Here is a 14,111-nt window from a genome sequence, read left to right on the forward strand (position 1 = left end):
ATGGAAACACCTTTATATTGCCACACACGGGTTTACATACAATGCAAACAGTGACCCCCAGTGCCTTTGTGCCCCATCGTTTGTTGCTCACCAGTCTTCCCTACAGGGCCAGAGTAAGGCAAAAAGCCCACAGCAACACCGCAGGGAGACTCGAAATGCCTGTTACCTTGACCACACTGCGGCTGGTTTGGAAATGGAAGAGGGAATGGCTGTCCTAGCACAAGCCCGGGCTTTTTGCTAAGGCAGAGCCTCCCAGAACGCCGTGCGGGACTTGGCCGGGAGGTGGCAATGCAGAACTGGAGACCAGGGTCCCCGGCCCGTGCATGCTCCTGAGGACAGGACAGAGCTTTCCTTGCACTGATGACAGCTCTCAGGTCGCATCCAAGCTGATCACAGCTCCCGCATGCCCAGGTGTTTGCATTTTGTGATGCATAATGCCATAGATAACAATGTTTTTTTTTTTCCCAGATTCACAACAGTCTGATTGAACCAGTTAACACTGAGCACTTAGCTACACAGCAGTCTCCTTAATACCTGAAGAGTTTTCTGAACCAGCTAATGATGTTGTTCCATTTGATATTTTTTCACAGCAATTGAAGTGATGGCAATAGATCAGAAATCCAGAAAAAAAAGCATATCGGTGTGTGGGGCTTGGAGAGGCCCTGATTAAATTTAGCTTAGTTAGAGATAAGCTTAATGATTTTTATCATATTTAAATATTACATTCCAAACATGAAAAATCTGCAGTTTTCAGTGTGGGGCTGAATCCAAAAACTAACACCAGGAATCACACCAGTAACTCAGTTGCAGATGAACTGGGAGGCCTTCACAAGTTGGCCCTAACTTGACTTTAACCATGTGCTGTGTCTCCAGTCACAGTTTCTTAACAGTGAGCGAGATCTTACCACAGTGTGTACTTTCCTGTTCTCAGAGATCATAGCAGTCACTCATTCCTTTGATCTAAGACTTTCAAAGAGATGGGGAAATTTTCTTATTTGACTCCAGGGCTTGGATTCCAACAGCTAGAGATATAAAGACAGAACAAGGAGAATTTGGGTATGTAGTGTTAATGCAATCAGATAACTGAGCTGTCCGATCAAACATTGCCAAATTGACCGTGTCATCTGTTGAATTCATATACATCTTTTGTGTAGTATATTTAATGTAATGCTACAGAATTTTATTGTAATGTTTAATAACAATAAATCTGTATTATTCTGGCAAAGTTCAATTTGGGACTATTATTTTTACTCTGGAATTTCTTTTTATGCTAAGTATAAAAGCATATAAAAACAGTATATTTGTGTTTACAAATGTCTCAATTCAGGTAGCAGGATGTAAGTGTGGCCTGAGTTCTGCAAGGTAAGCTGAAAGAGTGGACACTGTCAGGAATTACTAGAAATATAGGAAATTCAATAACAGAATCAGGTCAGGTTTTAACTACCATTCACTGCTCTCTCAGCTGAAGTGAAATTATAACACAGCTCACAACTAAAAGTCTTTTACATCAGGAAAGTAGCCCCCTGCTCCATTGCTGTCCTCTCCACACATCCTGGGAGCTTTCATATCATGGGGGGGTTATTGCCAAGCAGATGCAGACAAGTAGCAGAGCTGAAATCTGTAAAAGAAAAATGAGGTTTTTGACATAAGTTCTGAATGTGATGTTGGACTTCATTCTGTGAACTTGAAAGACAAACCTGAGAGACTAAATATAGAAGAGTAACCTGGTGTTTATTTAGAAGTCAAGGTTCAGATTCATCATTGCAATATCACTGAAATTAACATCATTATAATTATTTCTCATTTTCACTGGTATACCTCAAGTCAAAAGTTTTGCTAAAATAAGTGGCATGAAACTGCTGGGTGAATATCCTCAGGCAAAAGTAAAATGCTTTTAATTTATTCTAGCAACCTTTATTAGTTTTCCTAACTGCCAGTCACCTGAATAAGTAAATTAAGAAATAATGCAATTCCATGTAACATGGGCATGTTTAATTCAAACCTTTAGCTCATACACTTTTACTCAAGTTGGGTGAGATAATATAGTATTTTGCCTATCCAGGGCTTGCTATGGTGAGTACTAAACTGCTGAAACCAAGGGGAGTTGATCTGAATTAAGATGACGGATATTTAAATTAGAAAAGAAAGATTAAATAATTTACTACTCTTTCTATAACTTAAATATAAATCTATTTGAGATCTTGGTTCAGAAAAAGGTGCTTAGACTTCATCCCTTTATTTTCCTGTCATTGATACTTCTACAGATTAAGGGGAATTCAGAGGCACATATGAAACTGCTGTCAGGAAGAACAAAATTTCCAAATTATTGATAAATATATTGATATCAAACAATCTGTTTAACAAGATGAAAACTCAGGGCCCTGCAATCCTGTTGGGATTAATACTATCACTGCAGGCTTTAACAAGTGAAACAACAGAGCATCAACAACCTCTATGTCATTTTTAAGTTAATGTTACTATATCCAATGTACAGAGGCAGAAAATTGAAGCCTGATGACTGTTTTGATTTCATAGAATCCTAGAATGATTTGGGTTGGAAGGGACCTTAAAGATCATCTAGTTTCACTTCCCCTGCCATGGGCAGGGACACCTTCTATTAGACCAGGTTGCTCAAAGCCCCGTCCAACCTGGCCTTGAACACTGCCAGGGAGGGGGCAGCCACAGCTTCTCTGGGCAACCTGTGCCAGTGTCTCACCACCCTCACAGTAAAGAGTTTCTTCCTCACACCTAACCTAAATCTATCCGCTTTCAGTTTAAAGCCGTTACCCCTTGTCCTATCACAACAAGCCCTTGTAAAAAGTCTCTCCCCATCTTTCCTGTAGCCCCCTTTAAGTACTGGAAGGCTGCTATAAGGTCTCCCTGGAGCCTTCTCTTCTCCAGGCTGAACAACCCCAACTCTCTCAGCCTGTCTTCATAGGAGAGTTGTTCCAGCCCTCTGATCATCTTCGTGTCCTCCTCTGGAATTGCTCCAACAGGTCTATGTCCTTCTTATGTTTGGGGGCCCCCGAGCTGAATGCAATACTCCAGGTGGAGTCTCACGAGAGCAGGGTAGAGGGGACAGATTTAGACCAGAGTAGATTTAGGACAGATAAGCTTACTGCTATTTCTGTTCAGGAAAGTTTTGCTCAATATGAGCACAGTAGAGTACAAACAGGATTCAATGGCCCTAGTTATTAATATTAAAAAATTTAACCACTCAGAGAGCCACCTTATCACCAACATCCACTAAGTAATGCAAAAAAGCAAATAAGCCATGAAGTCAAGTGCAAGATATACTAAAGTCAATTCTGAATAAGAACAGTGCATTTATGCTAAAGCCACAGGGAAGAAAATTGTCTTCTTTACTCTGTGTTGACCATTCCAGTATTGAATTGATGACTTTGGCCTGCATAGGAAGAATGAAAACCTATCACCAGTTTGTAAAACTAGATTTCTGAGCTTGTAGCTTGTATGTCTCTGTCTACTTTGACAGTATGATCACTTACATGAGGCACGTGCACTGCTCCTCGCCCATGAGGCTATTAATAGATGCATGAAATCAGTTGGAAGGCTGTGTTTTCTAAAGCCTACCCCATTTTATAGAGTAAACACTGCAGGATACAGGCTAGAGAAGTGACAGACTTTGTATCAGGTCACTGCTGTTCTTCACTGCCTGAAAGAAACTGGGCTTACAGTGAAGAATACAAAGAGAGGAAAGGATAGGCACTGCGAGGATAGGTTCCAAGCAGTGTATGTCCTATTAGGAAAGGAAAAGCCAAGTTTGAAAGTCATTGGGGTATGTAGGTTACCTGTTTTACAAACAATAGGTCTAAAAAAAGCCACTAATCTGAGATGTGTCAGAAGGCACCCAATAACAAGCTACTTTTAATTTCAGGGTACGTTCTGAGCAACACTATGCCTCCTCTTTATCCTCCTAGCTTTGATGAATACTCTGATATTGCCTCTTCTTGTTGAGTGAATTAAGTTCTAATCTCTGGTTGGGGGAACTGTTTCATTTCTGTTTGTTCAAGAATATGAAAATGCAACTGTGACTTGTCAGGACAAAGAATATGCCTTTTCGTTATCTCTGTTTGCTACGTATTGGTGAGAATGCAATGGTCATACTAAAAAACTTGTCAGTTCTTATTATTAACAGACTATTTTGTCATTATTGCTGGAAAATCATGACAAAGTATTCAGAAGGAAAAAATTGATTATTTCATGCATGGGCACTTATCAGGTGGGTTGCAAATGGTAAAAAGCAATAAATAGGAAAGCAGTGTGTTTCTTATTCCTACGACTGTATAATATGTCAAGCAACCTCATCCCCAGCCAACAATTTGATGATGCATGCGCACTGCCACAATAGCTGTATTGAAATTGCATTGCTTAAGAAACACTTTCTACAAATCTGTTCCATGTAAAATATATTTTATAGGTAAATGGATTGATCTTGTGAATAGGGCTGAGTTAAGTTAATTTTGAGATTTAAAATGTTTGGCAGCATTCCAAAGAGAATTAGACTCATGGCTTTCTCTACAACATTGTTATCTGCAGAGCAGTGCCAGAGATTTCCGAAACAGGACTCAGCTTCATCAGAAGAGAAAAATATGTACAGGCACCATGATGAATGCTCTTAATCAGAAAGGTGTCCTGCAACAAACAGGCGTATCTTAAATTGCAAAGTCAGCATGTTGACATTCAATTGAGATTTAGGTCTTAGATGAATAATTTCCAGCAAGCATAGAAAGCAGGAAAATCATGGTAAAGATGCTAATTTTGTGCCTTATAGTTAACAGCTTGATCCTGTAAAATCTACTGGATTGTAATAGGACTTCTTACAATATGTGCCTAGGTTGTTGAGGGTTTGAGCCCTGGAAGTATGAATCTCCATCTTCTTAAGCTTTATAGATTTTTCAGTAACACTGCCTAACACATACTACAAACTTTTAAGAGACATGTGAAAATAGCCTTGGCTGAGAAGTATGCTGTTGAATGATAGTGAGTCACAGGGAAGACTACTGGAATGCAAAGCTTGTCTGCTAAATCACCCCAACATCAGGCACGGGCATCCTGTGTAAACAGGCATAACTGTAAGAGCTGTTTGATCTGGCAGACAGATACTCTTCATTTTATAAGTAAGAGGCTGGAGTGTCAGCTGGAGATGGAAGGAATTTGAAAATTGGAATTCCCCTCCAGAATAAGGAAGAAAGTAAGTTCAGGAAGATTCTTGGGCATATTATTGATTGTGCTAACAGTAAAACTAAACACAGTAAAGTGGGTGTCTGTGGACATTGGAAGCATGTGTGTTCGCTTGGTTTAGACACACAGATATCTTAATGTCTCATTTAGAGTTTACCTTGGCCTTGACATGTGACTCTTGTAGCAGAGGCAGATCAGAGGAGAGACACAGATGGGGGCGAATTTGGATTTCAGGTACAACTAGCATGCACAGATTTGTGGTCTCTAACCGAAACTTTCCCATCATAGTTAGAGGGATATCAGCAACAGAGTGGAAAGCCAGAGTGGGAAAGAGAACATGCACAACCCCCAACACCAGTCCTCTCATGCAACGGGATACTTACAATTTCCTTGTGAATGGAATGAAAATCATTTGGAACAACTGGCATAATGAACTAAGGATCCCAAAACTGACACCACTGGTGGATATTACCTGGGCAGAGGCATGAGGCAACAAAGCCTGATCCTGTATCCCTGAACTCACTAGGAGTGTTTAAATTTAGTTGAATGGGTGCAGGTGGTGAGAGGGAAGGCTGCTGAGGCCCCAGAATCCTAAATCTGTCCTTATGTCTAATGTTACCTGTGCAGGGGTGATGGAGAAGAACAGAGGGTCTCACTTCTTCACATCTGCTCAGGTTGTCCTAGACATTCAATATGTCTCTGAACCTAAGTTATAGGAGAGAGGGGGAAAACAGAAAAAGTATTGTGCACCAAATGTACTAACAAGGCAGGTTATAATTTTACTTGCAACTGTAGTGACATGAACAAATCTTTTGAGCTTCAGTTCATTATGCATTTATAGCTTCAGGGCTTTCCATTCTTTATAGATGTGCTTACTTTTGTACAAGATGAAAATTAAATGAGTTGTTTATGTCACTAAAACCTGAACATGTTGTCCCTGACAGGTGAAAGAATGTTCTCTCTTGCCAAACCACACAACTGTTGCTTTTTGGTGTCAAATTATCTGGCTGTGCTTTACCTCTCTGTACTGTGTCTCCTTTATCTTCCTGACAGACATCGTTGAAACTTTATTAGTATTTACATAAATCAGCATTGTCTTGTACAAATGGTTTCTATGGAATGTATGCAGTACTTTTGTTTTTCTTAATAAACTATAAACCTTGGCAACTGAGGTAACTTATATGTTAAATCCTTACATTTGAGCTGTAATTATGCAGAGAAACATCTGTACCAGTAATTGTTCTCCTGTTCTTAACTTCAAGGAATAATATTATAAATGTATCTACATTTATTTTAAGAACATTTTAAAGGTTTTTTGGTATGGATATGTCAAACTTCAGATTTGCTAAACAATATTATTTTGATAATTTCCCATCTATGCCAACAGAAATTTCTGCCTGTGATGGAAATGTCTATGAAAAGTATTTGTGAATAGAAAATCGCTGTTGAATCTTAATGCTAACAGCAGTGATTACTGTATTATCTATTATTGCCATCAGAAACAAGGAACAATGCAACCTTGCATTTTTCTTGGTAAATAAACAATAGAAATGCATTTACATAACCTATAAATCAATGAAACTGGAGAGGAGTGTGACTGACTGCTGTGTTTTCACAAAAAAATCTTAATCATACTATTTGAAGTCTTGGAAAGTTAAGGTCATGAGTGCCAACAAATGTTAATTATTGCTGCAATGATGGCCATTTCACCTTGCTTCTGTATGACTGGAAGCTCCACTATTCTCTGCTCCTCCTTCTCTGATAGCCTCTGGCTAGAAACTTTAGCTCTGTTTCCTTTGACTCTTACTCCTATATATCCCTAAAGCAGCTCGTATTCCTCCAGTCCTTTTCCAAGCCTCTACCCATCGTATTAATAGCAACTATTCTAGTGTCTGATGTCCAGATTTCTTCCTCAGACCTCATCATCATCTTTCCCTTTTCCTCCATGCTTCAAATTGCTAAAATAATGCTTTATTTATCCTACTGTTTTCTACCAGGGTATTTGTTAGTCTCAAGCCAATTCCTGTTAGTTGTTCTGTGCTATTCTGAATTACAGTTGTGGTCCTCCAAGCTATAAAATAAATGGTCAGAAGAGTGAATGGGGAAAAATTGTAACATTCCAGATCAAACCAACTTTGTCTTTTCCTTATTATAAAGCATAATCCAAGGTTTCATGTAATTGTTATAAGAGAAAATTAAATAAAAGCACAGTTGTTGAGTAAAGAATATAACTGGGCAATCTTTCCAGTGAACAGTTGATCATTCTCAAGCTATTTGGCCATTAACTTTAAAAATAAAATTTAAAAAATCTAAATGTCAAAAATTATTTTTTGAATGAACCCCTTACATTTTTGGCTGGATTTGCAAGTAGATTAGAAAAGCAAGAGAGAGAGAAAGATTTGTTTTATCACCTTTATTTCCTCAGGCGTATGCTTTCAGCTCATGTGAGAGTCCAGGAAACATTTTGTGTATGGTTAAATGGTATTTAAGGTTGAAGTTATTATACTGCATTCAGATAACTTCTAACTCTAACAAAAGTCTCTCTGCTTTACAATTTAAATCTTCCACTTCTGAGACAGGAGACCTGACCCTAACCAGGATACCAACACATATTTTAGAAATACATGGTAAATATAACACTTCAATAAGAAGAAGAACATTAAAAAAAAGGAACATAAGGTAAGATCTTGTATGTGTTTCCCCACTATAGCTCCCTATAGGCTTTAGATTTAACACATGGTACTTGTTGAATGGTTTGAAAAGTGAACCAAAGATGTATTTGAATCAAAATATCACAGTGACTATCAGTTTTGAACCATCAAATTTCTGAAAATTTCTGCAACAAAACTTATTTTCAGTTTGACTTTTAAACCACAGTTACTCACAGAGCATTTAAAAGAGAGAAAACTGTAGAAATCTTTGTTCTGTTACTAACGCCCAGTTGCTATAGGATAGATCTGTTTACATGTGAATTTTGCAACCTGTGTTGGGTCAAATAAAAATGACATCCTTCCTCATATATCTATCAAACAGAGCAACAACACAAAGGGTCAAGTTCCATAGCCACCAAGAACCACATACAGGCGTGCCAGTTACACACACCATCCTGGTAGATAATGACTTCTTATTTACTTTAAGTAAATTATTTACGGGTTTTTCATTATGAAGAACTTTGCAAGCTAGTAAATGCAAAATCCTGTGGATGAAATGAGTGATGAAAACTTCTACAGTGTGAAAGACTTGCATGGATTGAAACTCATATGAACTGATCTCCTAGGTTTTGATAATTCCTTGTTGGTACCTGCCATGTCATTTGAAAAATATAAAATTTGGGGTTTCTTAATTTCTTTGAGAAATTCTATCCTTCAGAAATCAGCATTGACAATATCAGCATGTAAGAAGTTTGCGGGTGCTAACCAGTTTGCCAGATTTTGGTCTTTCTGCCTTTTCATAATTTCTTATACTTGGATTGTAATTTCAAAATAAGAAGGGTAAGAAAGAATGTCCTTGCATGGAAGAATAATTAATGAAAAAATAAAGTGAAAGTGTGAAGGGAAGTCACCAATGGAGTACTGCAGTAATTAATATTGGGATATTTTGGATTTTTTTGTCCAGCAACAACCTGGAAATGGAGGGGAGTAATAAGATAAGATAGTTTGCCAATATATGAAAGTATTTGGAGTGGTGAAGATGAGGGAACGTGTTAGGAATGAGGTGAGAAAGACCTTATAAGACTGAGTGGTCAATAAAACAACAGATTAAAATCAGATAAATGATGTACATAGGAAAAAAAGAGTCCTGGCTTTAAATATAGGCAAATGGACTCTGAACTAAAAGTTGTAACTCAGGAGCAAGATCTTGTTCCCATCATAGACAGTTCCATAAACGTATCAACTCAATGCACTGCACCATCTCTGAGCTGCCAAGTTCAGGTTTTACCATGTCCAGTCCTTGAGTAGTACTATATATAGTTTAAACCACCAGTTTACATAAAAAAGTCTAATGGCTTCTTAATACTCATCTTGGATGAAACAAATCCATATAACAAATTTGACATGATTTTCTCTAAAAAAATACACTCAAGTATTACAACTTGTGCAGGAAGGAAATGAGATTTAACCTTTTATTCTGATTCTTAATGTTTTGCTGTAGTTCTGTCACTAGTTCATTCATGTACCACTTAGGGGGCTGAGCCTGCAAACTGGTGAAGCCACTGCAGCTCCCACTGAATAAACCTTAATGAGATTGCTTAGCTTTCAGGACATGCTAAGCTCCATGAATAAAGGGCCCAGAAAAAACAAAATACAGTATTTCATTTTTTTCTCCCTTCCCATGAATCGCTAAAGAGTCTAACTTAAGATACAAAGGAGTTTTAAAAGGGATTTCAGAGAGAGGACAGTAGCTAAAAATGTCACAGACAAAAAGGAGATGAGATAGTGGTGCTAATATGTATCTATTTTTTGAAAAAGACAAATAGTTTCAGGTACTAAAAATTCTTAGCAAAATAAAGAGAGTTTCTGCATTTGCAAATGAATGAAATGAATAAAACTTTCCAGTGCTTTGGTTGAGGTTTTTTGGCTCTGATAACTTTTTTCTTTTACTTTCAACAATTCAGGAGAAAAACTTTTATTAGTGAGTATGAATTAATCCAATGGACAAAATGACTGAAAAATTAACAGGAAAATACTGCCCTCAGTTACACATGAAGCAACTATTTGCCAGATAACACAGACTCCTATTTCCCCAAACAACAGCAGAATCTGACCCTGGTCTCGGTGCCCCCATGGTTCAGAACATCCTAAAACAGTCATAGTGATCAGCTCCACTAAATTAACACACAACTGATCAGTCACCTATTGCACTCACCTCTACTGTTACACAGACCTGGGTTAAAATCTTTTCCTACCCCTACAATCCAAATGTCTACTCCCAATGTGTCACATCCAAACATCCTTCCTGAAATTGCAATGCTACAGGAAATATCCCTGTAGTAGCTGGGCTTTGTCTGTTTCCCCATTCTGCAGAGGGTGATGGCCAGAGGCTCTACGCAGGAATCATTTCAGTGGGCAGCTTCCCCTGGCAAGCCCCTGCGCTCGCTCCCCTGACCTGACAAATGCAAGGAGCCCAAGAGGAAGCTGAGAATGTTACCACACAGGACGCCTTGTCACGCTGTATTCTGCTCAGTCCTATAAATCAGTACTATTTGATTTTTCAAAAATTAAAAACAATTTAGAAAATACTTAAGTGGGTTTCGGGGGACCGTTATTTTCTGAAAAAGGCAAAACAGACTTCCTGACCTTTCTGTTCCTCTTTGTCCATATTCATGTGGCTTCAGCGAGTGTGGCCTCTTAGTTTTGACTTCTAACACAGTCAAACAAAAATGAGACAGACTAATCCATACCAATGCGAGGGAAACAAAATTCAGTAATATCGCTTTCTAACAAATGTAAGATAAAAGCATCGATGAAATATATTTCAAAATGGCAGCTTTTAAAGAAGTAGTTTCCACAGGTTAAATTCTTGTCATAAGACCTCTTACTTTCCATGCTTATCTTGGAAACTGTCTACAGAAACAGTATTATGCATTCAGGTGATTCAAGAGTGGCTTGGTACCAGAAAACAAAACTGCCTTCATATTCATGTTTTTATTCCTTTTAATACATATATGACAAAGGGAAAAAAGATGTTGCTTGAATCTTTTACTGTGTCTCTTTTAATTTACTAGTCCAGGTAATGAGCCATTAGAGGAAGCAAATCCACTCAAAGCATATTAAATTTTCTGAACCAAGATGCTTCATTAATACTTGTGCTGTATGTATATAGAGGTACATGGTATGTATGAGTTTAGCAGTGTCAAAAAACTATATGAAAAGAGGCTTTTTCTTAGTTCCAGAGAATCCTAAATCACATAATTGGAGCAAAGAATAGTCCAACACACTCCTCAGTGGGTGCTCAATTCTCAGAAAAGGTGTACATTCAAATTTAGGATACAGATGATTTCCTATTCCTTTAAATCTGGTTCAAGAGCCTACCATCCGAAGCAGCACTGCTCCAAGCAGTTCTTATGCATGGGTAACCAGGAGACTGAAACCTGCAATTTTAAAACATCTCTCTCTGTCCAAGCCAGCAGAGTAGTGCTTTACGATATGGAGTTTAGATCACCAGAAAGAGAATTTTTAAATACTTATCAGCATCTCCCTGCTGGTTCAACCACAACCTGCTTCATATTGTTAAATTACAGTGAAAGCTGAAAATTTGTAATGATTTCATATAATCATTGGGTATTTGAAAACGACTCATTTTTCCTGAGTCTTTTTTCAACTTTCTGTTCCCATAAATCTGAAGAAATTGCTTCAATATTTAAACCATTCAGATACTTACAAATGATTCGGTGTCTCGATTTATAAGCATGCTTTTGATGAATTTAGACATACTCCGGTTTGTACTGGAAGTGCTTAATCCTTTACTTCTCATACAAGAAGAAATCCTATTGCCTTTAAAAGCACAACTTGATTTATATCACCTTCCTCTTCAAGCCAGTCCTGTTTGCAGCTGATCTGCTGACTCTGAATTCTCTCATTACTTTCTGGTTCTCAGTGCCAAGACCCAAATATAACTTCAGGAAGAACCTAAAATTATAAAGCCTGGTAAGAAGAAGGGATTTTTTTCCCCCAGTCTTCAGCAGCAAAATAATATTCACCTGAATAATATTCAACTGAAGTCGAAATATTATTCACCTTCACTTTGAAGGCGAAAGAGTAGTACACCGGAATGACAATTACATTGGGCAGTAATTTCCAGTCAGATCTTTAAAAAGAGCTGCCATATCTATTAGGACAAAATGAAATAAACAGCACAAAAGACTCCTTCCCATCTGCATAGTAGCTAGTATAGTGCCCTATTGATCCACACAACCTATTAATCACATGTTCCTCCCCTTCATCAGGAAGGACTCAAGATTTGTTTGAACTGCTGTGTGCAAAATTTACCCAGACTACTTGACTTGCTTTATAATTAATTGTTGCTGTTGCAATTGCAGCAGCGTCACTGGAGCATGTAGCAGAGCCACACCATAAAGGTGTCTTTGTACCATCAGCAAACTAAGGATTGTTTTTAACTCTCCAAATTTTCTAGTCCTGTTGCATGTAATTGCATAGAGCCATAGCTTGGTTGCACAGAGTTGCAACTTGGCTCGCTTAGATATCTGATAATATTGATACCAGAAGAGGGTCTGGCTAGCGACCAAGTTTTTGGCAGGGATAACAAGCATTGGCTTGTGTGCTTCAATGGAGCTTGTTCCCAAAAAACTCTAGGACCTCACAACTTGTAAAAACATGGATGTGCTAAGATTTGTACTGAGCTTTATTCAGTACAAATGTGAACTCAACCTAGACCAAAGACTTTCTGCAGTCCTACTGCAGAAGTGAGTCTGAACTTCCCTGTGTAAGAGCACTCGTACCTGTGGCAAATGATTGTGTGAGGTGCCAGGCAGGATTGTGTTGGAGAAATGACACACCAAAGGTCATCACAGATTTTAACTGAATCATGAGGGATCTTCTCCTATTCAGGAGAATTTAAAATTGCCCATAACAGCACTGATGTAACAGGAATGAAGTTTATGGGGGCAAAGTAGATTTCTGACAAGGTGATTTATTGGTTGATTACTGGAATAATTTCAATAAGTCTGTTTGTTTGTTTGTTTTTTAAAATAAAAAGTCTGGACGCAACTTAAAAACCGGATCCAATTATGTGTTTTAAGACTGTGATTCGTGGAAAAAGGACTCTACAACTCGAATAGAGTTATAAAGCAGGTATGTTTACTCTGGCACCGGTGTGCAAGGGGATTTCTCCAAAAAGCTTGCACACCCACCGCACATTTTACCAAAAATTTATAGAGTGGGATATCCATATTCACTGGATTTCATAACACAAATACATATGCATGAGTAAGGCTGGGCTAGTTCGAAAGGCCGGTATCAGCAGTTTATGTTCTCTTTGCACCTGCGCATTGCCTCCTGGTGGGCGTCTTCAGGGGGCTTTGGGAGGAAGGCTCTAGTCTTTCTCACCTTGTACTTTTCCCTGGAGCATGTGAAGATTCTCTTCGCCAAATTCTTGAATAACAAGAGTGGTTTTCAGCTGGTTTATTCATTCTATCTTATCTAAGAAAACCAATGGAACTTCCACTATCCATATATGGCTATCTTTACTCATTACCAAGACCCAACTAGTTAGAGCACACCTGTTCCCCAAGGACAAAAGCATGATATTTTGTTGAACACTGCAGTTCTTGGTAGATTTTCACAGTGAACTGCTTTGTTTTGATGAACACAGTAGTCCTTGGTAAAATTCCACAGAACAGTCTGGGCAAGCAGGATTCTTAGCAATATTAAAAAATACTGTAAGTTATACTATAAGTTGCTATAAGTAAGTTGCTAAGCAGTTTGCTATAAGTAAGTCTCAAAACAAGTAATCATTTCTCTGCATCAACTGAATAAAAGCAGAGGTAGAGTCAGCTAAAACATTAGGAGAGCAGAGTGTTCAGTAGCAGCACTCTGCTAAGTCCAAGTGCAAGTGCCCAGCACCTTCTCTGGGGCTGTTCCTCTATTTGTGGGATTTCCAGTCCTGTAACGGGTGGCGTTTCGGTGCAGCTAGGAATACAGGCCTTGATTAAGATTTATTTTTTGAAGTGGTCATGGAGTTTGGACGAATTAATACTGTTTGGGGAGTGTTCCTCTTAAAAATCATTTTACAGACACACGTGCCGTTGCCAGGGTGGATCTTGGCATTTTCGTGTGGCTTCTGAATTAATTACGCGACTCCTGGCATGTCCCCCGAGGGAAGGGCTCGGCCCGGCGCCGGGAGCTGGACCCGGCCGGCCCTGCGCGGGGCGCGCAGCCGGAATGACAATT

Source organism: Athene cunicularia (genome assembly GCF_003259725.1).
Source record: "Athene cunicularia isolate RWA chromosome 4 unlocalized genomic scaffold, athCun1 chr4_part1, whole genome shotgun sequence".
Classification (NCBI taxonomy): domain Eukaryota; kingdom Metazoa; phylum Chordata; class Aves; order Strigiformes; family Strigidae; genus Athene; species Athene cunicularia.